The sequence below is a fragment of the Lissotriton helveticus genome, chromosome 11 (genome assembly GCF_964261635.1).
Source record: "Lissotriton helveticus chromosome 11, aLisHel1.1, whole genome shotgun sequence".
In the NCBI taxonomy this organism is placed as follows: domain Eukaryota; kingdom Metazoa; phylum Chordata; class Amphibia; order Caudata; family Salamandridae; genus Lissotriton; species Lissotriton helveticus.
Genome location: NC_136072.1, coordinates 205,342,149 through 205,368,327, shown reverse-complemented (window position 1 = coordinate 205,368,327; position 26,179 = coordinate 205,342,149). Strand labels below are relative to the sequence as shown.

Below are 26,179 nucleotides of genomic sequence, written 5' to 3'. Positions count from 1 at the left end.
TAAAATACATAAGAACAGTCTAGAACCCCCCGGAAGACCTATAGTCTCGGGCTGTGACTCAGCCTTAGAACCAGCATCTAAATATATTGATTTTTTCTTGAAACCGTTTCTTTGTCATGTAACATCTTATCTCAGAGATACAACTGATTTTATCACGAAGGTGGAGGGCTTAAAGTTCAATAAAGAGACACAAATCATGGCCACAATGGATGTCACATCATTATATACCCAAATCCCTCAGGACGAGGCGCTTGAGGTGATTGAAGTATATCTTGAGTCTAGGGAAAGACCACACAGGGTGCCCACATCCTTCATAATCTCATTGGCTGAAATTTCCCTCCGCATGAATTACTTCAAGTTTGAAAATGAGTTTTTTGTACAGGTCAAAGGGACAGCCATGGGCTGTCCTTATGCGCCGGAAATGGCTGTATTGTATATGGCTCAATATGAGGAGAAATTCATTTTCAATAATAATCCTTTTTCTGATAACATACAGCAGTGGTGGAGGTACATAGACGACGTCTGGCTCCTGTGGCAGGGGAGCCAGACCGAGTTGGACCTATTCCATAATTGGGTTAATTCACGACATACTGACATTAAATTTTCATTACAATCCAGTAAAAGTAAAATGACATTCTTAGATGTCTTAATCAGTTGTCAAGATGAACAACTTGCCACGTCACTGTACAAAAAAGAGACAGACAGAAACACTATTTTGCATTATAAAAGTTCACACCCTCAATGCTTAAAACAAAACCTGCCTTATGGACAACTACTACGAATTAGGAGGAATTGCACTGAGTTAATGGACTTTGACATGCATGCTGAGTCTTTCTGTAAAGAAATGGAAGGGAGGGGATACCCTAAAAAATTACTAAAACACTCTAAGAAAAGAGCGAGGTTCACACCCAGAGAGACTCTATTAGAGAAAAAGATCAAGTCTGATTTGGATAAACTTGTCTGTGTGACAACTTTTGGCCCCCACACTAACAAGTTCAGACAAATTGTTTTAAAAATTGGCATCTGCTGGAGAACCTTAACTGCCCTATGTCCAAACCCATCTTCGCAATGAAAAAGAACTTGAGTATTGGTCAGCAGCTGATACGTGCTGACAGTTACATTCCGAAACCAAAAAGTAATTTGATAACGCAATGGAACTTGCTACAGATCGTTGGACATCATAGATGTGGTAATTGCGTTGCTTGCCCATCAACGCTGGAGGGCGAGGTTTTTGACCATAATGGAATTTTGTGGAAACACACAAATTTTACAAATTGTAAAACGAAAAATGTGGTTTATGCAGTGCTTTGTCCCTGTGATAAGGTATACATCGGCAAAACAAGTCAACAAATAAACATAAGAATAACCCAACACAGATCCAGAATTAAGAAAAAGGTCCAATCTGCACCCATGGTTGAACATTTTTTAACCCTAAATCACAATGAAAATCAATTTAAATGGACTGTTTTGGCAGTAATTGATTCAAAACATGGCTCTCCTTGCGTTGAAAGTGCCTTATTGCACAAAGAAGCGTATTTAATCATGAAATTTGACAGCATAAACCGAGGACTGAATTGCATGAGTGAGCTTAACAGGGTTTAATCTACTGATGAACTCTTCTTTTGATAACTATGTGGTTTACCAGCATGGGTCAACATGGGTTTTTGACCTGTTTCCTGTAATTTTTTCTATTGCTCACGGGCCAGGAACCAAAATACAAATCCCACAATGCACTATATGTATTAGCGGTGTTAGCTCCGCCCCCTTCACGTTCACGTGACGTCTCCAACTTGGAAATGAAGACGGGAGAATGGAGGCTCGTCCTCACTCTGACCGTGTTTGAGTCACTCGCTTGAAAACTGATTACGAACTCAGCGGTAAGCGTGACTCTGTGTTCCATAAAGATGCCCGTGCGTACATCCAATTTTTTAAGACTCGGGGCATCCAATTGTAAACAACTCTTTGGCTTTCCGTTTTCAGAATTGAAATCGGCGCTGAACCGCACATTTCCAAGTCGTGGCGTCCCTGCCTGAATTTAAATCAACTTCATGTAAGTCTATCACTTGCGAGCGCCGTACGCGTTCATGCAATACCAGAGGTACAAATGACTGATGTTTGCTTTTGAACCATTTTTACTTCGTTAGACTGCAAGAACATACGCGCCACGACCTCAATTAATGCATTTGAAGATTTGAGATTACACGCCCCAGTGGAGCTCCTCTTAGGTAATTGTTTTGCCTTGAGTAATAAGACTATTTGAATTTTCCTGTTTTTATAAACAAGACGACTTAGCCTTTGCTGCTTTGTCACTTTTAGGCGAGCACTGCATGAACGCACATCGGAAGGCCCTTATTTTCCGCTGGTAAAAAGCCAGGTATGGAGTTTTTTGTCTAAAAAAATGCGTTATTATGCTTAAAGACGATTTAGGAAGCGCATTTCAAACTAGTTTTTGTTTCTTTATCATAAACAGTTGGTTTTCCATGAAAAGACTCATCCAGCCCTGATGAGAGTCCGGCAATTCAAAAAACCGGGACTTGAAACGCGTCGGCCACTATATTAAGTATAGCCTGATCCCTGGACCATAGGAGTCTTTGTACAAATTTACAATCGTATTTCTGAAAAAAATGTATCGTTTAACTGTGCAAAAGTGATTCTATTTTTACATATCACAACTGTTTTACTGTTCACTGTTTTTTTCGTGACTTATTGTTATTATATTTCTTGTCAGTATTGTGAAATTGATTTGTGAATTATTGTTATGTTTCTTGTCAGTATGTACAATTGATTTGAGTTAATTGTATCTCTATGTGTATTGTTAGTAAGATAATACAAGAATGGATTCTCTGTTGAGTAGACTATGTGTTCCCTTTGTTTGAAACATGATGAATAATTAAAACTAATTAGCCAAAATCGACTGGCTAGGATAACCGCATTCATTTTCGTTTATTTCCGCATAAGTAACTTCTCAAAAAATTGGGGGCGAAGGTACACTCACTTTTTTTCTTCTTTCTCATCTTCTTAACGGAGACATGGCTTAACAGTTATTCGGAACCTGATGTGGCCAGAGCCCTGCCCCCGAACTATGTGATTGTAAGAAAAGATAGAGGAGACCGGGTGGGCGGAGGAATTGTATTATTTAAAAAAAATCTGTGCTGCAAATTTGATGAACTATCAATGCCTGTTCGTGAAGCTGCAACGTTTAAACTAACTCTGACACCACAGTTCACCCTGTCTGGGCTACTAGTGTATCGCCCTCCAAGCCCTGCTGGTTCATGGGCTTCTAATTTCCCTGACTTTGTCGCCCCGCTTCTGTTACACTCAGCTAATTTCACAATCATTGGTGATCTCCACCTCCATCTAGAGGATCCCAATTGCACTACTGGTAATACCTTGGTTTCCGATCTAGCAGCTTTGAACATTTTACTACACACAAAGCTGGCCATCTCCTTGACCCTATTCTCTCCAATTTGCCTTCTTTACATTACCCAGCATCCATTCCACTTAGTTGGACTGATCACTTTTTAGTGGGCTTTAATGTAGTTGCCCCCACCTTGCACCCACAAATAGCAGCTCCATGGCTATACCCTTTAGGAATTGGAAAAACCTGGACATGACTAAGTTTAATTTATTGCTGTCTAATAATGTCCCTAAACCCTATATAATCTTACTTTGGATTTGTTAGCGTTCCGCAACTGGATATAGACTACCCTTGATATCTGCCTCCCACCTTCGACCAAGAAGCTAAATAATCACCGTCCCCCCGCCCCCTGGTTCAATGATGAACTAAAAAGGGAGAAAACTAAATGTAAAAATTCTGAACATCGATGGCGAAAAACGTATTCATCTGAAGCTACATTTGCTTATCTTACCATTAAGCGTTCTTACCATTCCCACTGCAGGGCTGCACGCGCTAACTATGTCTCCTTGTCTATTACGCAGGCGAATAATTGTGCTAAAACCCTATTCAACCTTGTCAAGGATCTATCGGGCGCTACCACCGTGCCACCACCTCCTATTCTCAATACCACACAATGCGAAGAGCTTGCTCAATTCTTCCTAAAAAAAAGTAGACACTATATTCGGCCCTGGCTAGCACTGCCACCCCCCCCCCCCTGTCATTTCCTTTGCGGAGTCCGCTATCTGCTCTTCCTTAGCGCCCGATAATCGCTCTGTTTCAACACAGACAACTATTCATCTTGACTCCTGGCCACTTCTGGACATGAAATCTTTCATTCAACATCTCAGCAAAATCAAATCTGTCTCTCCTTGTGATCTATTGCCTATTACATTTTTGCGACAAATTGAATCACCTTCTCTTGACCATATTCTTCAGTTGCACAACTCATCTCTTATGAACTCAACTGTTTCCCCTGACTGGAAACATGCTATGGCCGTCCCATTATTAAAAAAGGCTAATGCAGACCCCTCTCTTCCTTCCAATTTCTGACCTATTACACTTCTGCCTTCTCTCTCTAAGATCCTGGAGAGACATATCAAAGAACATTTATCTAAGTTCATTGAAACAAATGGGCTCCTACACCCTTCCCAGTCCGGTTTCCGGTCTGGCTATTCTACAGAGTCTACTCTCCTTGGAGTGACAGAAATGCTGCGTCATAAGATTGACGCAGGAGAAACCATGGCCTTGATACTACTTGACCTTAGTGCGGCCTTTGATACGGTTTCTCATACCGTACTCATTAAGGCCCTTCAATCGTCGGGTATCACCGGGGCAGCCTTAAACTGGCTTAGCTCTTTTCTCACTGGCAGCACATTCCAGGTCTTTTCCACCACATCAAAATCAAAGCCTCGTCCCTCTCCTCACGGAGTGCCCCAGGGTTTGATTCTCAGCCCTCTACTATTTAACATTTATGTTAAACCGCTGGCGGCTATGGTAGAGGAGTCCGGTCTGTCGCTTTTTTCCTACGCAGACGATACCCAGCTTCTCTTCTCTCTTTCAGCAGGTAACACCACCCAGCCCTCTGCTCTTAGATCCGGCCTCTGTAAAGTTGTGACCTGGATGAATGGCAATTTTTTAAAGCTCAATGGCGATAAGACTGAGGTCCTGCTCCTGGGTAAAGATCGAGACCTCTGGGGCCCCCAACATTGGCCACCTGAGATGGGTCCACTCCCTCAGCCGTCCACCCATGTACGTAACCTGGGCTTCATTGTGGATGACTCTCTCTCCATGCGACAGCAAGCCACCAAGGTTGCTGCCACATGTTTAACCATCTTGAAATGGTTGAGTAGGATTGTGTGGATGCTCCCATCTCACGCCCAGCGTACCGTAGTCCAGGCCCTTGTCACCTCTGGGCTGTACTATGGGAACATACTCTACCTGGGCGTTAACAAAGAGGTAATACGAAAACTACAGCAAGTTCAAAACTCCGCAGCTAGACTACTCTGCCGCGCTCCCAAATTTACTCCCACAGCCGGACTGCTGGTTGACCTCCACTGGCTGCCTGTGGAAAAGCGGGTCAAATTCAAGGCCCTAACCTACATGTTCTGCATTAAGCACTCAGTCGCCCAGCTATTTGCAACTTTTAGTTTGCCCTTATGTTCCCTCCCGTAGTCTTTGATCCTCCACCCAAGAAAGATTTCGAATCCCAAAAATCTAACTTTCTCGCATGGGTGGGCGCTCTTTTGCCTACTTGGGCCCCATCCTATGGAACACCCTGCCATGGCCCCTCCGTCTGCAACCTAATCTTCTTTCATTTCGCAGATCCTTGAAAACATGGCTTTTCAGCCAATAGACTGCTCTACTTCTCTGCTGTTCTTGTACAGCGCCGGGAAACCCTCTTGGGTAGCTGTGAGCTGATATACAAATTCAAAATAATAATAATAATAATAATAAAGCCCCTGAAGACAAGCACAGATGGTGCCAATATCTGAGCCAGTACTTTTTTTTTTAATGGAGTTTTATATAGTGCGAACTTGACCCGAATAGGGTATCAGAGCGAATTACATAGCACCAGTTGCATTACATTAGGACACATTCATTTTTGTTAGGCACGGGGAGATTAAGTGATTTACCCAGAATCACAGGATGTTCAGCGTCATTGCCGAGACTCGAACCCATTTCCCTAGGTTCGAGGTCGACCGCCCTAGACATTAGGCCAACTCCTCTCCCCTAACTTGGAGGAAAATATTTGGTCCATCTCCTATCCACAGGTGCTGTGAGAGGGCAGGAATGTCCTTGAGAGGTAATGCGATGAACGATTTGGCTGCTACTGTGAGGCATAACAGTGGTGGTTGACTGACCTTCCGCCTCACCTGGCTCAGACGTATAACGCATTGCTGATCCCTGCTCTTCTCAAGGAGCTGCTTGGAACAAAGTATGATCTAAACTCTGATTACACAGTGGAAGACCAGAGGGATACGCTCTGTTGACGATATAGTAGGGGACGGTGAGTTGGCCCCCTTTGCTGCTCTCATGCGTGATTATGGGCTGCCACAATCGCATCACTGACAGTACCGACAGCTCCTGCATAGCCTGCGACACATGCTGGGTGCTCCCCCCTATGATCTTAAGACTGCCCCAATGTTGCATTATATCCTGATGTGGAAAGGATATAGGGACACCATGGTGGGATTGTATGTTACAGCTGTGGACAGCCTTTTTTCGAGCACCACTGCCCACAATTGATGCTGATTGTTGGAGCAGAGGCTGTACAAGTATGAATGGTTGAATAGGTGACCATCTCTACTTGTTTTCTTTTATTATTTCCATACACAACACAAGAAATTGAATAAAAGTAGTGTGTCTGTGTTGTGTTATGAGTGTTTTAAGGTGTTGATTGACACTATTTTGGTCCTTTTGTTTTCTGTTCACTGCACTTTTTCCTGCACAATTCTTTTGTGCATTTGGACACTATTTTCTGCTCCAAGCTTGATGGTACCGATGATGACAACAGGGCAGTCCTGACGAGTACCAGTCAGGTCCCCGCTTGGTGGTGCGCCCGTGAGGTGCCATCTCGCTTTCACCCACTTTTTTCGGTTTATCACTATATTAGTTTTTGTCACGAGATTAAGTGTGGTATGATTGGTCTCGCAACTGTATTTTATTGTTTTATGAGAATCAGGCAATTTTTTGAATTAAGCACCAACCCAAGATATTTTGGCTACCCCAATTAATGATGTAACAAGGGGAGTTATGTTTGCTAAAGAATAGCAACGAACAAAATATTTCAAAAAGAAGGGTACATTTTCACATGTGCTTCTACAGTCTAGGTCATTGTGTTTTTGCTGCATACTGAGTGGAGGGCGACCTATTGACTGGCTTTTCCCTCTAAAGCTCCTCTTTTTCTTGAACTGGAGCAGAGGCTGTGCCTCTCACTGTCTGAGCAGGACGGGCATGTCCTTTGGAAAGACCATGGAAGTTTCCTCCAGGAGGTCAGGTTGAAATTCAGTTATTTCAAGTTCCTACACCACTGGCACTGGATTCCAGAGTGGATCTATAAAGCACATATGGTGGAGGATTCCAAGTGCTGGAGGTGCTGAAGGTGTAGTGCACGGCCTGTGACATTTTGCATTTCCTGCGGACTGTACAGTACTTTGTGCTACTGGGGCTCCATTTTGGATACCTTAATCATCAACCTAGGGGTGGCACCACAATTCATGGCCCGTCTGACCTTGCTTCACAAAATGTAAATATTCCAGTATTTAACCCACCATTGGAAGAGTTAGCTGTCTATCGCCTTCGTAGTGGGAATTGTCTTTTTGGGGGGCGACACCCTGACATATTATTTTCCTGTTCCCATGTCCTTTCCCCTCGTGTTCCCCCTCATCCTCCTTCCCTGATCATCTGCGGGATCTTCTGAGCCACATCACCTCTATCTAGAGGGGTTATTTCATTTATTGTTTTTCCTGTTATCAATGTCTTCTCACAAGTTCTAGTGTACACAGTATCTTGGACTCTGCTGAATCGATAATCTTTCATACCTGTTATCTGCTCATTGTATATGAAAAATCTATAAAGAATAGAGGTATTTAAAACAGACACAGCGAGTGGTGTCACTTAACATTTGACTTTGACAAAACCAAAGGAAGATACCTTACTGAATTTATAGACATGATCAGAACACATGCAAAGTGAACCAAGTATCACTAAAATAGACATTCAATGTAACATTGAACGGAACTGTGTGCAGTACTCATGGTGAAATATGAGAAAAGTTTTGCCAACAAAATGTGGGACAGAGGGTCTGCTCTGTGCTGCGTAGTTACGTGTTAAGTTCTAGTTAATCTCCATAGTTTTGAAGAATGGGCTAGGTTTGAGGGAGACTTCAGACCGACCTCCAAATGTGTTAAATCACTCGTGATGAGTGAGGCTTGAGGGCTCTGATGTATGCACGTCCAAACTAATGTCGCTGTCGAGGCACTTAAGGCTGCTTGCATGACAATGCTACAAAGAGTTGGCGCACTCACTAATCAATGGTGTATTGATGACAAGTGCAGTATGATATAGGAGCCTTTGTGAAGGAGTAGAATATTTTAGAGTATTGAAATGCCCCTCCCCTGTTCTTCAGACCAGTAACACCCACTCATTTTATGATACAATGCAAAGTGTGTGAGAAATTTCTGGTTCATATTTGATATCTCTATCGTAGGAATTAATTTTTTCAAAGATAAATTACTTTATTGTTTGTCAGTGAAACTTTGTTGAGAGAGGATGGTGGTTACTGTAAACCAAAACAACAAAGCCTGGAAGTCGCCACTATCTTGATAATTTAGGAGCCAGTTAAATCAGAAACTCAAAACCTAATTAGTGCCTAAATTTCAGTCTTGTGCAAGGATATAAAACCATATCAAATATAAGGAATAAGCCACATTGACAGAAAATTAGAAATAAGCTCTTCCTTTCAGTCCTGCCAAGTACCATGCATCAGGCGCTAGACTAACACATTTCAGTGTGGTGGTCCGCATCACCGCACAGAAATGTGAAGTCACGCATAAAACGCCTGTGCCAGTCAAGCGCCGTGGACCGAGTGGAGGCTGGTCTTTTAATATTACTAGTGTTAGTGGGGCAGGCAGGCAGCCCGCGCTATTCAGAAGGCTGCTTGGGATCTGGGCTCTGAGCTGCCTGCTTGCTACAATGTACAGACTGGTTTGAATCACTGCGCAGTAACGCAGATTACTTTCACTTGTCATGGGCTGCCTCCCGTGACACGTGCTCTCTGCTGCTGGTGCGGTAATGAAACTCGGCGGCTCGCTGCATTGCAATTGACCAACTCTCAGCCGGTCTCACCACATCCCTGGGTGGTGGCGGAGTCACTTAGAACATTTGGACTGACTGCAGTTGATGGAGTGGTTAGTTCGTTGTCCCAGATCACTGGGACCCATGACTGTGAAGTTGAGTCCACTGCCCGAGAGAGGGAAGCCAGGCGGCAGGCATCACATGAAATGCAGCTGCTCTTGAGCTGGCCACCACTGAATTAATTTCAAGTAAGTGTTTGCTTAACCCTGCTAGGAGTCAGTGAGGGCCATAAAATAACAATTGATGCCAGTAACCAATTTGCAAACCTGTGCTTGACTTGCCTTCTGACCTCCATGTGCCACACACACACTTGCAGTCAAACACAAACTTGCACATAGCAGCCAGTCAGTGACACTCACACACAACATGCACGGCACAACACCTTTCTCAGGCCGGCTGATTTAACATGATTCCTCTGGCCTGAACGCTCACTTGACACTGTTTACTAATGCCACTACACCTGATCTATCATCTTCCACATAATTGCCCACTGGCTCCACGAGGCTGTACTAAGGGGGTCATTTGGATGGCGTGCTGACCTGAGTCTGCCTGCCATCCCCACGGTTTTGGGACCGGCCGCCAGACCTGCGGCGGTCCCGCACTGCAAATTAGGATGCGACCGCCACCATGGCGGTCACATTCCGCATGTCTAACATTTCCCTGCACCATATGGCAGGCACGACACAGTGCCTGGCACCAGGTGCAGTGAAATGTAGGGGGGTACCATAGATACTCCCAAGTGCACCCCACCTCCCCCAGATACAAGGGGGCCCTCAACGTGCCCCTAGACCCAATCCCCGATGCCGCCATGGGAAGGTCTTTAATTTCCCACATCCTAATATGGCGGACGGTGCCTGGTAGGCACTGCCACCATATTAGTGCCCCTGCTCCGTCTGCCAGACAATTGTGATGATTGCCACCGGCAGAAATGGGGCGGACGGACTTTCCGTCCACCGTGGTACCCACCGCCATCCTAATTTGGCGGCACGGCGGTGGCGATCCTCCCGCCATCATAATGCGCCTCTAAGTGTGTGCTTCAAAGAGCCTGAGGCTGCCTCGACCAAAATGCTGGTGTGCGGGCTACTGCTCCAGTCTGCCCCCCCCCCCTTAGTTTTCACTTGACTTTATCCTGGCGAGCCAACAGCAAAATTGTGCTTTACTTGGGTGATGATAGGAAATTAAATTCAGCGCTTTCAAGAGGCTGGTAGGTGTCTCTCGAAGGTAGTGCCCATGTTTGTGAGGCAGCTCGTACCCGGATCTATACGTGTGGTACATGAATGCTAGCTGAAATAAAGTGCAGCAAAAATACACCAATTATTGGAGCATGTGGATGGAAAATAGAACAGGTCGTTTATTTTGGATATTTACTAATTCGTGCTGAGCTGCCTTGAGTTGAACAAGCCATTCCTTGGAAAACTTCAAAACAACTGTGTAAATGTTGAGGAAGACTCGTTTATAAAATTATAAACACTACAGCGCACTAGCTGTTGGCTATGCCTGGGACTTCTCTGCGCCTCAGCCTGAGGCTTAATGCGTTTCAGGTGCTTTGCAGCAGTTTAAAGATTTTTTTGTTGCTCAAATTTAATTTAATTAAATATGTTTCCCTCGTCTTCATTGCTTGATTTCTTCTCGCGAAAAAAGTGTTGCTCATTGTCATCCAAATGTCACTCATAATAACACTGAAATTATGAAAATGTCACACATAGCAATATGAAACCTTGGCAGCTATGTTCTATAATTGTTGCTTTGACACATGACCTATGCTGCATTGTCACTGATCTGGTGTTTAAAACTCCATGGTATTTTCCTCTGTTTACTTTCCTACGTACCACGCTGTGGATTTGAAAAAACTGCAAATAAATAATTTTTAAAAATGAATACGCTGTCCAGTTTAATTGCAAAACTAACCAAAATACTGATATATTCATTGAAATACAGATATATTCATTGAAATACAGACTGCCACTTCCAGTTGTCACCTTTCTGTAAATACTCTTAAGTGTGAGGCCCTGTACTTGAACTGTCTGACCCTTAAAAACATTCACGTCTGTGACATCTGAAATACCAGGTCTTTACAGGTATGAATGCTTGTTTGTGTGAAATGTATTCACTGCTGGAGCCTGTAGGCAGCGGTTCCGTCAGCGGCCACCAGAGGGCGCTCATCGCCTGCTGATGAAACCCACTGGACTTGCACACTGTATGAAAGGGAGAAAGGTTTCCTCTTCCGGGTCAGTGGCGGCAGAGACAGCACCAGCAGCGGTGACATCACTTCCTGCTTCTCCTGATGTGTCCAACCTGCTGCAGAGGAGGAAGGAGCCCTGTCTGGTGGGCAGTTACCTCCATCTACAGACCCCAGATCTGCCCCTGCCCCCCTCAGACCCCAGATCCCCCCCTCTGTCAGCCCCCCAGGAGAAGGAGAGGGCCTGGACATGTCTGCACAGGTCTGTGCTCAGGTAGGAGATTGTCAGCACCTTCTGCTGTGTTAGTAGAAATAGACTGAATAATCCTGGAGGGAATCTCTGCAGGAGCCGGGCTGAGCTGGGCTCTTCTATCCGGGGGGCCCTGGGGCTGAGCTGGGCTCTTCTATCCGGGGGCCCCTGGGTGGGGGCTGAGCTCTTCTATCCGGGGGCCCCTCGGGCTTAGCTGGGCTCTTCTATCAGGGGGCCCTGGGGGGCTTTCCTTCTGCTCTGGGGGTGTTTGTGGGCATCATTTGTGTTAAAGAGGGGCTCTGTGCACTGTGCTGTATCTTACTGCACTGTGAGGAATCTGCCAACATTGCACTGCTTATTGCAATACGAGCGATCAGTGCACACAGCACTGCATCTTACTGCACTATGAGGAATCTGTGCACACTGCCCTGGTGCTAACTACACCGTAAGAAATTTGTGCATGTTGTTCTGCATCATGCTGCAATATGAATGATCTGTGCACGCTGCACAGCATCTTACTACACTGAGAAATCCGTACAAGCTGCACTACTTTTAACTGCACCATGGGAATTAGTAGCACTGCATTGCGTTGTACTACATTTTGAAAACACTGTGTCTTACTACACTATGAGTAAACCGTTCCCACCACGCTGTTTTTTTCAGCATGAAGGCAATATATATGGGTTGCACTGCTTTTTGCTGTACTGACAAATGTTTGCACACTGCACAGCTATGTTCTATAATTGTTGCTTTGACACATGACCTATGCTGCATTGTCACTGATCTGGTGTTTAAAACTCCATGGTATTTTCCTGTTTACTTTCCTACGTACCACGCTGTGGATTTGAAAAAACTGCAAATAAATAATTTTTTTAAATGAATACGCTGTCCAGTTTAATTGCAAAACTAACCAAAATACTGATATATTCATTGAAATACAGATATTTTCATTAAAATTCAGACTGTCACTTCCTTTCTGTAAATATTCTTAAGTCCTTTACATCGGTGTTTCGAAGATGCTCATCTGAAGTGAAGCTATGAATACTTTTCTACAGCAGCCAAGTGTGAGGCCCTGTACTTGAACTGTCTGACCCATAAAAACATTCACGTCTATGACATCTGAAATCCCAGGTCTTTATAGGTATAAATGCTTGTTTGTGTGAAATGTATTCACTGCTGGAGCCAGTAGGCAGCGGTTCCGTCAGCGGACACCAGAGGGCGCTCCTCGCCTGCTGATGAAACCCACTGGACTTGCACACTGTATGAAAGGGAGAAAGGTTTCCTCTTCTGGGTCAGTGGCGGCAGATACAGCACCAGCAGCGGTGATATCACTTCCAGCCTCTCCTGATGTGTCCAGCCTGCTGCAGAGGAGGAAGGAGCCCTGTCTGGTGGGCAGTTACCTCCATCTACAGACCCCAGATCTGCCCCTGCCCCCCTCAGACCCCAGATCCCCCCTCCCGTCAGCCCCCAGGAGGAGGAGAGGGCCTGGACATGTCTGCACAGGTCTCTGCTCAGGTAGGAGATTGCCGGCACCTTCTGCTGTGTTTGTAGAAATAGACTGAATAATCCTGGAGGGAATCTCTGCAGGAGCCGGGCTGAGCTGGGCTCTTCTATCCGGGGCCCCTGGGGTTGAGCTGGGCTCTTCTATCAGGGGGCCCTGGGGGGCTTTCCTTCTGCTCTGGGGGTGTTTGTGGGCATCATTTGTGTTAAAGAGGGGCTCTGTGCACTGCGCTGTATCTTACTGCACTGTGAGGAATCTGCCAACACTGCACTTCTTATTATTGCAATACGAGCGATCAGTGCACACAGCACTGCATCTTACTGCACTATGAGGAATCTGTGCACACTGCCCTGGTGCTAACTACACCGTAAGAAATTTGTGCATGTTGTTCTGCATCATGAAGCAATATGAATAATCTGTGCATGCTGCACAGCATCTTACTACACTGAGACAGTACAAGCTGCACTACTTTTAACTGCACCATGGAAATTAGGAGCACTGCATTGCATTGTACTACATTTTGAAAACACTGTCTTACTACACTAGGAGTAATCCGTTCCCACCACGCTGTTTTTTTCAGCATGAAGGCAATATATGGGTTGCACTGCTTTTTGCTGTACTGACAAATCTTTGCACACTGCACTGCTGTGTACTGCACTCTATGTACACACTTCATTACTTTTATTACACTATCATAAAGCATTGCATGATATGTGCACCACTGCACAGCTGTTTACTTCTCCTGGAGCAGCTTCACTGCTCTCAACTATACTAGTTGAAATCAGTGCACACTTCAGTGGTGTTTTAACTACTCAGAAATCTGTACACACTTTAGGCCCCATTAAGATGGCGGGCGGATTGCCCCCGCCGGGCCGGTGGTGGTCACCGCCTGCCCGGGGGGGGCAATCGACCCGCCATCCGTGTAGAAAAGACCCCCGCCATATTATTATGGCTGGGGGGTCCGTGGCGGATGGAAAGACCGTCTGCCGCATTTCCGCCCCGGTCGACTAGCGACCAGGGCGGAAAAGGCTGCAATATGGTGGCGGTGTCTTTCAGACACCGTCAGCCATATTACAATGTGCTTTTTTGGAATGCCTTCCATGGCGGTAATGCCCCCACAGAAAGGCATGCGGAGTCTGCTAGGGGAGTCTGCTAGGGTGGCCCATTGTGGGTCCCCAAGGACTCCGGGGGGTGGGGGGTGCACATGGGGGGTGCAATTCCATGGAATGGAATGGATGGTGGATGTCACGTTGTGCATTGAAAAGCACAACATGCATTTTTAGCATTGCGGCGGGTGGTGCTCTCTGCAAAAATGCAATAGGGGTCGGGTAAATCCGAGTCCTATTGCATTTTCAATGCTTGTTAGCGTCGTGATTGGTGGCTTAATGCGCACTCTTTGTGTTGCATGCGCGCGATGCCTTGAATCGTACGCATGCGCAACAAAGCAGTGGCTTTCCTAATTGATGACGGGAGGCAGAGACAGCACAAGCAGCCCCCGCCTGACTACACAATGCTTGTTTGTGCCGACACTGCAGAGTATTTACACACACATGACTTTATATAGTTTATGGTATGATTGGATACATTTTGAATTTGCTTGGGCATCTCAAACTATTTTTAAAGATTTATGCCAACTTATAGATCCTCATTGGTTCGGATACATTAATAGGGCTAGAGTGTTGCCATATTTCGCGGCATCACTTTTTTGTATTATGAAATTGGTTTAGGATGTGAAGTTTGAGCTGCAATTAAGATTCGTTTAAACAGACGCTGTAACCCGGGAATTTCATTTTTTTATCTGGCTTTGGGCGCACAGGGAACATTTAAATATGGCTGCGGCATTCATCCATGGATTCAGCTCGGGCCTAGCCCATGAGCTCTATTGACGTCACACGCATCTTGCGTGTCTGGCTCCGGCATTCATCCATGGATTCAGCTCGAGCCTAGCCCATGAGCTCTATTGACGTCACACGCACCTTGCTCCATGAGCTCTATTGACGTCACACGCATCTTGCTCCATGAGCTCTATTGACGTCACACGCATCTTGCTCCATGAGCTCTGTTGACGTCACACGCATCTTGCTCCATGAGCTCTATTGACATCACACGCATCTTGTGTGCCCCGTCATGGATAGTTCAAGTATGCCTTTGATCCATCGGGCTGGCCTCTGCACCTTTCTCCCGGGGCTTCGGCCGCCATACAATGCCTATCTAGTAAGCCTTTTAGAAAGGCTGGTTTGGGTCGCGTTCCGCCTGAGGTGATATGGGTCAAGTGTGGGACCTGACCTCCATGCTTTGGGGTCAAGGGCTTTTATTCTCCCTTGCGGTTCAATAACATTAGGGAATATAAATGATGTTTATGGGAACTTGGAAGGTTTCATTGTTTAGGGAATGGACATTTGGGCCTGCCCTATATGCTTCGTGGATTCTGAAATAGGGCAGTTATTATTGTCTGTGATATGGCTCATACATTCGTTCAATCCCTATCACTGTTGCTGGGTGCATGCTTTAAGTACTACAGATTTGTTTTTATTTCAGATTATTACTACGGAGGTCTATTCTAATGTCATTCGTTCTAGGGGATGATCGCCATCTACAGATTACTGATGTAAGTTTATTAGGTGTCATTTCTTATTCTGTTGAGTAGGGATCGTCAGACTCCACCGGCACTACTTATAGGCATATTCACATCCACGTTTTCTTGCTAAAATGATATTGATTACTAAATACTGCGATACACCAATCGCCCGGTGTGTTTGTATATTCTTTGTGGTATGACACCCTTAGATACACCAATCGTCCAGTGTGTTTGTATATTCTTTGAGGTGTGACACCCTTAGATACACCAATCGCCCAGTGTGTTTGTATATTTTTTGTGGTGTGACACCCTTAGATATACAGCTAAACAAAATATAACTGTGGGTCAAATAGAATGTGTCTATTATGAAGTGTGTCGAGGTGACTGAGTGTGTGTTGAATGATATATTAGAACAGCACACAACCAAGTATCGCACTCGGAGGGAAGATATCCATCAGTTTATCGTCCTTTACCGCCCTGTCATCATTTGAAAACCTTTCCCAAGGTGTGTAAGCCAGGTTGTTGTTGCCACTTCAACAAGGAAAGGGAAGTGTGCGGTAAAGGAAGGGGTCGTTACTTGGTAACTGAGGAGCAGTGCAAGAAAAAGTTTGTGGAGAACAAAAGAGGAAAGAGAAAAAAGTGCTCTAAGTTAAAATTGGATAACGAACGCTGATTAACTTTATTCTGGTGCCGTTCATTTCCAAGGTTAAAAAACAAATCAGTGCAACACAACCAGTGAGTAACCCTAGTATTCACTGGTTTATCATGATGGTCGACATGTTTCTGCGGTTTATAGATCACTAAGTATCACCCGCTTCATCAGGACCTAAAGTATATGCTACTGCTCAATGTGTGATAAAATAAAGTATTTGATACAGATACAGATATCACCTGATCAAAACTTGGTAGTCCTCCTAAGTATGTGGGGGAGGTCCAGGTGAGGCGTCATCAAGACACAGACAACACAGATAAAAAGACACATACAAAGATAAAAACGACATTAACACAATTAATGTAAGTCATTTTTCATTGTCAACTCATGATATGGCATTCCTGTTGAGTCAATTACCAATCACTCATCAACTGTAGTCCTCTCGCTCACCTTTAGGGTAAGAGGAACGTGCCGCTCCTCGCCTGGCTACAGCTCAGGAAGATAGTGCACCGCTCTAAAATGTAGAGGAGATGGGATGTAGAATAAAAAAAAACAACTGCGAGTGCCTGACATGTGGGCGCTACCACAAGTTGAAGTAGAGATATACCAGCCAAACTCCATTTTCCTGGGGTTTGTTTACCTTTAATAAATCTAGTGTCATGGGCATGAGGTCTATCACCATTTCTCATTAAAGCAGAGGGGTGAATGACCACATGTTTTAGCAGCTATTATCGTTTTGCAGACTCGGTGGCGTCCACCGCAATAAATGCGTGTATAGTATTGAAGTTGGAAGACACCGAGATAGCTTGATTACAAAGCTATATTGCTTACATTCTCAAAGGTTAATATTAGAGGCGCGATCCCCCTTTGAGTCTCCATCTATCTCAAGACCTATTCCTGCTATGTATATAGCTCTGGTGGCAGGGTACCCAGTTGTGCTATATATTCGCTAAGATGGACTTAGTTAATTTCACACGCGCTCGTTTTTACAGGGAACCTGAAGCGAGACTCGCTATCGTTTTAAACATACAGGTCCCAACAAGGATGGACTTATTTTACACACGTAGTCCGCGCTCGTTGTTGATGGGAAGTCTGAGGCGCGACTCACTGTTATACAAGCAAGCAGGTCTAAACTCGTGGGCTTACCTGTCCGTCGGTACACTCAGCAGTCATCTGTGCTGCTCGGGGAGGTAATGGACAGCGGGAATCGCCATTATTTGTTTGTTTAGGAAGCCGCGATCACGTGACGTAGGTGCAACGTCACGTGTAGGCGACTAGGTATGCCGGGAAACGTAGTTTGCTTAGCCGGGACATTGTTTTAATGTTCCTGTTGCGGAGAAAAACTACTTAGAACTCCGATCGAAACCAGGAGATTACAAATTAATTACATATATACATATGTCTGGAAAAGACCTCATCGGGATAATGTCGCTTGCTGATACAGTTGGCACGTCATTTGTAAAGTACCGCAGAGCAGAGACTAGCCGATTCAGTTATTGTGGCACATCAAGTCTCCTCGTATGGGGTGTGAGTATTAAACTAAACAAATTACTGGTCACGATTTTATGGACATCCACAAGTATGTACCATTGACCTTGCTATACAGCGATGAGACAGATAAATCGAACAGAAATGGGTTTATAAACTCAACACGGATAAGGATGGCCTGAATGAGGACATTCCTTGGATGTCCCTGTAATAACATTGTAAAATTTACAGCGTTCCTTCCAACCACAAACAGCTTACGATCTCTGATGATAACATTTTGTCCCAGTCACTCAGGATACACTACCTGTTTGATTCCCACAGTGATTTTATATACTTATTCTAATTTCTAAAAAGTGCTATATCTGATTATGACAGTGGCCCATGTGGCCCTGTCCTGTACATAATCCCATGTGAATATTGCCCGTGCCAGTTGGCACAGTGTATATGTGTGATTCTATCTGATATGTTTTTACAATACAAAAGTTATTTTATAATAACCTTGTGTGGAGTCTCTTTTGTGGTGTGCCTAGTATGTTGTTGCTGTTGTGTGCTGGCGCAAATGCTTTACACATTGCCTCCGAGTTTAGCCTTACTGCTTGTGCCAAGCTACCAAGGGGGTGAGCAGAGGTTATCTTGGCGTGTGACTTCCTTGCCTGACTAGAATGGTGGTTTCTGCCTGGCTTTGGCGTCAGCCTTAGCCTACCAGAAATAGCCAGTTCTAACAGTACCACACAAATCTTAACGACAAAACAAAGTGTTACACTATGCCACCCCAAGCAGACACAAATATAGGACTCAGTAAATGAGGAACGAAATCAAGACTATAGGTAATACACAGCGACTGAATGATGTGCCTGACCATCTGCCCATGTATACAATTACCCTTCCTGGACAATTGCCCCAGCCATATTCGCTCCAAGCTTATGTTGCTATCCGTGTTGCAGATCGGCCGTGCCGTTTCACCTCCTAAATGACAATGCATGTTTTATTATTTATTTGAAATGAGTGGAATGTAATATCGATCAGAAGCATCGAACAAAAGGGTAAATGTGGTACCTAACCTGATAGGCAGATATAGTCAGTAACATAAACCAAAGTGAGTGGGTGTGGGGCAGGCTCAGATCTCAGTGAGTGAGTGGATGTGGGGCAGGCTCAGATCTCAGTGAGTGAGTGGGTGTGGGGCATGCTCAGATCTCAGTGAGTGAGTGGGTTTGGGGCATGCTCAGATCTCAGTGAGTGGATGTGGGGCAGGCTCAGATCTCAGTGAGTGAGTGGGTGTGGGGCATGCTCAGATCTCAGTGAGTGAGTGGGTGTGGGGCATGCTCAGATCTCAGTGAGTGAGTGGGTGTGGGGCAGGCTCAGATCTCAGTGAGCGAGTGGGTGTGGGGCAGGCTCAGATCTCGGGAGGCCGTGAGGTCAAACGATGAAGTCCTAGAAGGTGGAATCGGAATGATGCAGAGTGACTTTGGGTGTGATAATGGAGTTCTCTTTGGCAATTCTCCTACATGACTGTAGCATGAATGTATTTAGGTAGTCCATAGAAATGCTGAGGTGCGCTTTGAATATGGTTTTCAACAACTTGTAGAGAGTGTTCTTTGCTTTCGGCGAGAGCCCTGCAGCTCTGTGGTGAAAGGGTGCGGTCGTAGTATTGGGTCTTATCCAGTGGGGAGAACGGATACTGAGAGAGTTCAACAGCAGTGGTAGTAATCCAATCTGCTGTTGAGCAGTGAGCGAATCAGTGCATTAGTGGTGTGGAATAGTAGACGTGGATATATATTATTCATCGATGTGTTACTTGGTTTCATCCTGTGGTGACGGTGATAGTAATGAGCGCTGTTATACACAGTGAATGGTTGAGAAGCACTCCTCAATTTCTAGCAGAAGAGGAGGACAAGGTACGAGGAGGGACGAGGACCAGGAGAGAGTTACGTGAGGTGATGGTAGCAGAAGAGGAGGTAAAGTAGACCTCTGTTGAGGATGAGTTCAGCAGAAGGTTCCCAAGGGCTGTCAAATGTTGAAGTGCATTGAGACATGTTTGATTGGATGTGGGAGGACAGGCAGTTGTGGCTCTTCCGCTAAGGCAGAGGGGCGTTGCCCCACTGCTGCAAAGCAATGAAAGAAAGAACAAATACATTGATAATAACTTGAGATTATCATTGTATTTGTTTCTGCTGCGCAGCTTTGTGGGACGGGCGGGGCTGCTCTGCTCTCAGAGCGGGGGAGGAGGGGTTTGCCCACTCACAAGTGCACAATGACTGTTTGGCCAGCCTCTCGGGCCGGTCAAACAGTCATTTTTAGGTCTCGCTCCGAAAACGCACGGCAATCGCGTTCTCGTAGGAGCGAGAACTATAGCAGGCGTCTCTGCACAAAAAAAACGACTCTGGAGACAAGACGTGGGCGCGCGCAGCGTTTTTCCATAGGATAACGCTGTGGGCAGCCAGGTCTTGTCTCCAGAGCACGGCAGAAATGCAGCGATCGCGTCGCGCGCCTCGTGGAATGCAGGGGGAGCCTGCAGAGGGGCGCGGCGCTGATAAACAGGCTGACTTCTTTTTAGGTCTCGTCCTAGAGACCTATTGTCGCTGAGTTGCCTCTCAAGGGACACAACCCAGTGCACGCGCGGAGATTCTGGGCTGTGGACGCGCACGTCCAGCCCGGCGCCATGCACATCTCCTAAACACATTCACAAGTCAGCTGCTCGCAATCGCGCACGCACTCACACAGCCACACTCACGCATGCATACACACAGACACACACGCACACACACACACGTGCACCGACACCCCCCCCAGTAAGGCCCACTTACCGCAACTCCGGACTTCAGCCGCCACCGCGGGGCTCTCCCTCGGGCATGGGAGCCCCGCGTCACCAGCACTGCTTCTCTCCGACGTCCGCTCTCGTATCACGTTGTGCGCATGCGTAGGTGATCAGTATTCCATGTTGCGCAAACGTTTGGGATACAGGCATGTTAGCATGCTGAAGCTTTTTTTTCAGGGAATTATTAGGGCTCGCCTGGCGGCAGCGCGCCGCCTTCAATTTAATTTCGCGCCCGCTTTTAATTTCATTACTAATATTCACTGCAGGCTGCCGGCAGCCGGAGCGTCAGTAGGTGCCCGAGGCTGCAGTTTAAGTGTGCTGGTACAATTGGAGCAATTGGGAGAGGGCGTGTAACATTCAGCTGAGTAGACAGGATTCAAGCACCACTAAGTGACTCGCCAGCATTTCGGCAGCCAACTTGGATAGAACGGAAGGATCTGTTGCATTAGAGACAGTGTATTGATTTTGCGTAGTGACAGAAGGAATAAATGGTACATGCTGCCTAGGATGTGGGATAGCTGTGCACAGTCACGATGTTTGACCCGGGTTTTGTGATTCTTGCATCATCTTTGCGTACTGCCTATTTGTTTTACATATGTTAGGGTTTTACTGTGTAGATCCGACACTGGTCTTCTGTATTTAACTGGAGGTCTTCTTAGTTTAAAACATCGAAATGTGAAGTCACTGGCTGTATTGCATTTATTTGACGCAACAGCCGTGGAATGATCATATTTGTAGGGTCTGCATTGATAAAGTAAATATTTTACTTACTTTTACTATGCAGATTTTTTTTTAAACTAAACGCTTGGATTATTGCTTATACAATTACGTTTGTTTTTTTGTTATTCTGTTGGAATATCAACTAGTACCATAGAAATGCGTTTCTGCACAGCGCTGCACGAGTGACACGGCTGTAATAACGGATCTGCACACCAAATCGGGATTAAAGCTCCTCGCGCTGTCTGCTGTCCTAGGGAGCACTGCAAGGCAATGCAGATGCTTTGGCAGGATGTCTGCGTGCGCCGTACATGCTGTATTGTGTCGGGCTTTCGGCATCATGAGCTCCGTTTACAAAACCCAAAATCAATAAGACAGCCTTGAGAGGGAGGAGAAATGTTTCTGCATAGATTGCCTGAAAATAGTTGGTAGTCCATTTGGAGACACCTATTGCACAACCAGAGGCAAATTGCTAGGCAGTCAAAATGTTTTTTTTTTTTTGCAAGAGCGATGTAGAGTATTTGGAGTGGGTGAGTAACCACCTGGTTATTTGTGATTTCAAGTCTGTCAGACAACAAGGACTTTTCTAGGACTGGTTTAGAGCCCTCACTTATTCTTTACATATTTTTAAAGACATTCTATAGCCACATTGATAAAGTAAATATTTTCGTATTGGAACACAAGAGAGCTGTGTCAGCAGTGCTCTTTTATGTCAATGCATCACTGCGAAAGTGAAAGTGATCTTTTTATTGATAGCAATGCAATCTGAAATATGACCTGTGTACTAATAGGCCACTTCGGAAACTGTCCCTTCACAGAGAATAACAAAATCATCTGCCTAACATTTATTGGGTAAGGAAGATTAAGGCCCGGATTAGGAACAACAACCTACTGTAGGACAAATGTTAAAACTATCTTCACACTCTTTCTCCCCTTTCTATACCTCTCTTTTCATCTCCTCATTCAACCATACACCTCTATCCATCCACATACCCACTCACCCATCCATTCAGACTCCTAGCCAGTCACCCACCCACACATCCATCTACCCATTCATCCATCTAGCATCAATGTATATTCTCTCTCTCTCTCTCTCTCTCTCTCTCTCACACACACACACACACACACACTCTCTCTCTCTCTCTCTCTCTCTCTCTCTCACACTTACTTTAATTATATATCTCTGTTTCTCCCGCTCTATTTTTCTGTAGCCCCCTCTGTACTATATGCAGTAAACGTTGGGGAGCTTAATAAAGTCACAGCAGCAACAGCAGTGACCTCTGGGCTTACAATGGCTCCAGTTCCATGTGAATGGTTTCTGATTACAGAAATGTGCTCTTTAGAGTAGCTTTGGTCCATTAAAGGGAGAGGTGCAGCTTTGAATTTTTTTTTTCCATTTGGGGACATGTCCAGCGGGGCACATGCAGTCTGCTCCTACATACGCCATGCCTCACGTGTTGTTATCTAAGCAATGGTTTGAAATAGGGTTGCTAAACCAGAAGCACACACAAACACAACCATGCACAAGCACACAAACAACTACACATACATACACCCACTCACACAAAACACTCAACAACACACAACACACACACATATACAACCACAGCTGCAAAATCACACATATACACACCCACACACATACACACAATCACACATACAACCACACACACAGCACACACATACATACACAACCACGCAAGCAACCACATTCACACACACACCACACCGACACATACAACCACACACACAACAAAAACACACACAGCACACACATAGACACACATAGACACACATACACACAATCACACAAGCAACTACACACACAACCAAACATACAACTATACAGGCACACAACCATACACACAACCACACGCACAACAACACATGCACACACACACACACAAACACTTATAGACTTTTGTTGCAATTGGTGTTGCAAAATTTAGCAATGCCAATAGCTCAAACTTTATTAATGCGAGACCTATTGCATTGCAAATGCTTGTTTTTTGGGCGACTGAGGGGCGGGCCGCTTCGAACTACAAAATGACGTCACCGCCGTGACGTTTGTAGTTCAATGTGCGATGTAGAGCCAGCCCGTTTCCAAATGTTGCCACGTCCGAATACAGCAGAGCAGCTCTAAGAGGCATACACCACCCCCACCGCCGCCCACACACGAGCGCACAGAGACACGCGCACCGCCCCCATCCCCCCCGCCGCCCACACACCTGGTCTCGCTGCTTTGAAAGGAGCTGCACGTGTGCTTTGGGCACGAAATGCGCTCAGCTGATGGCATTTTCAGTTTCCAACCGGAAGGTACGAACTTTGTTTAATGATATGTTTTTGGAGCCCGCACATCTTTTGTTTTATCAGCACTTAATGGACGCCGCGCTTCATGATTGATATTCATGGGGTTTTTTATATCGAAGGTCGCGTGCGCGCTTTTGGAGGTGGAACGGATTTTATGGTGTTTGATTATTTACTGTTTTATGAACGCGCACCTTGTATTGGACCAGCACAGCGCTCGCTTCACGACTACCATGCTTAAGGGTTCAGCATAGGCCGCTTCAGGAGGCTGCACGCCTCACTTGTAACTACACCATCGGGACACATCACAGCTGCTGCCAGGACATGCAGACACCGATCTTTGGGAATGAATGTAGAGGAGCCTGGTGTGTTTACTGGCTGTTCAGTATTCAGGCCCGGCTCCAGGAATTTTTATTTGGGTGGGCCAATGATGTATTTGGGTGGGCCACTGAGTTAGTCGCGTCCGGCCTGACTCGTGGGGGAGGGAGAGGGGGCAGGGGGGTCACGCGGGGGGGTGGGGGTGTAATTTAATAATATCTTTTTTTTAAATGTAGCTTACCGGGTGCCACGGCTTCTCAGCTCCTGCCCAGGATGCAAGCAGCCAGGCTCCCTCCCCAATGGTGCATAATTCCAGTGGCCCTGGTTATATCAATACACCCCAGCAGGCAGCAGTTAGTGACTGTGCTGTCTGAACAAATAACTATGGCGTAAACATGTTCAGTTTCGCTGGTTTTGATTGAAAGGGCTTTATTTTTTTTTTCCAAGGAAGGAGTACATGATCAAACATTTGGTCTCTCAGAAAAACCATAACAGTTTCTGTGGTGGCCCTCCTTTGACTGAGGTAACTTAAAAGTTACACTGCGGTGGCTCTAGGGCCCAGGAAACTCGCTGCCAAGGGCATCTGCTGACAAAGCCTATACATTAAATGCCACATCTCAAAGAGATAGGTATGGTGGGGGTTGGTTTCTGGTTAAATCCTGAGTTTGAGATGGGAGGTTGGTAGAGCAGTGAGGATGCCTTGCCTGGCCAGAATGAGTTGGAGTCGGGCCAGCCATCCACTGCGAGGAGGGAGGGAGCAAAACCTTGTTTATTGCCCTCATCACTTCCTGTTCCAAGGGGAGTGAAAACTCTGGCCCGTCGTAGCAGCATCCCCCGTGGTGAGGCCTCACTGTCATACCCTAAGGCAGTGGTCTTCAAACTTTTTTGCATGGGGCCCCCCAAAGCAAAATGTTTTGAAGTTGGGGACCCCTGCAAAACTTTATTCCAAGGATCGTAAAACAGGAGAGGCAGGGCTGAGAGCAAAGGCAGAGCTTTTGAGAGCTCATAATCCACAGTAAATGTGAAACATATGATAGGGAAAATCATCAAGCAATAACAGAAATTGACAAAAAACCTGTTCTCTCAATAAATTGGTTCTTGTGAGCCCCTCGCACTCCTGGGCCCCAATGGAATTTTATTTTCTGCACTAATTATAGCTGAGGCCCGAATTAGCCCCCTACCTCCTCTGCCTCTTTCACAACTTACCGACCATGGCTATCACTCCAATCTTGAAACAGGTTATCCATCACTTTTTTGGTTTTACGTAAGGAAGACCCGGCCCAAGGGCATTGGGAAACTTTAAATAAGCACCATTTACATTACACAAATACAAGTTCATAAAATGTAATATATATATTTTTTTATTTTAGGCACTGGACTATTAAGTGATTTGAGTTGAGCTGACAGGAGGACCTGAACTAGGTTCCAAAGTAGGAAGCTCTTGCCATTAGGACACAAATCCTCCCTTTTAGAAATAATGAGCTCCAATGTGCTGTCCCCACCTTTTCGCAGTGAAGGTGCTCTCATCTCTCTGTGAAACGCCCTTCGCAAAGCTTGACTGGTCACCTTTCTTTTGCTTTTTGCTATATTTGGGTATTAAACCAGCATTAATGAGGTAAAATCAATGCCCAGATAGTTTTTACCAAATGCAAAAATGACAAAGTAGATGCGTGACAAAATGTTCTGCATAACCCCACATAATTTTCCTTTTCTTGCCACATAATTTAGTCAACCTTGCCACATGATTTTGTCCTCCCCTGCCGCATGATTCCAGTGACCCTGGCTTTAATAGGCCTCTCATGACACTGGACCCTATGCAACTGGTTAAGCAACACACATAAAAGCAGCCGAGGAGCTAATATATTCTTTATGTGATGCCAGAGTGCTTTTTACCACAGGCATGGAACGTGTAGGTAGCTCTATAAATACACTAGTTACTATTTCCCACTGTGAAAACCAGGATTCAAATCGGCGACTCTCTGGTCAGACACAGAAATCTGCAGTGATTGCTTTAGATAACTGAGGTTTATAACGTAAGAGAGTATATTTTTGAAAAATTTGTTTCATTTGCTTTGTTTTTTCATTTACTGTGTGTGCGCTTTTTTAAAAATATGCAATTAT

The 26,179-nt window shown here is 45.4% G+C and overlaps 1 protein-coding gene across 5 annotated transcripts in view; it reads left to right on the top strand.

Moving 5' to 3' along the window:
* LOC144792311 (uncharacterized) overlaps window positions 1-26,179 on the top strand; it is a 258,509-nt gene that overhangs the window by 67,878 nt on the left and 164,452 nt on the right. For 2 of the 5 annotated variants that reach the window (XR_013602534.1, XM_078667262.1), the window contains exon 1: window positions 23,558-23,749. The exons of 1 other annotated variant lie outside the window; for it this stretch is intronic. The gene's annotated coding sequence lies outside the window, so the exon portion shown is untranslated. Of the gene's footprint in view, window positions 1-11,546; window positions 11,707-13,024; window positions 13,198-23,557; window positions 23,750-26,179 lie in introns of those variants that run through there. 2 more of the 5 variants (XM_078667259.1, XM_078667260.1) reach the window with 2 other exon arrangements.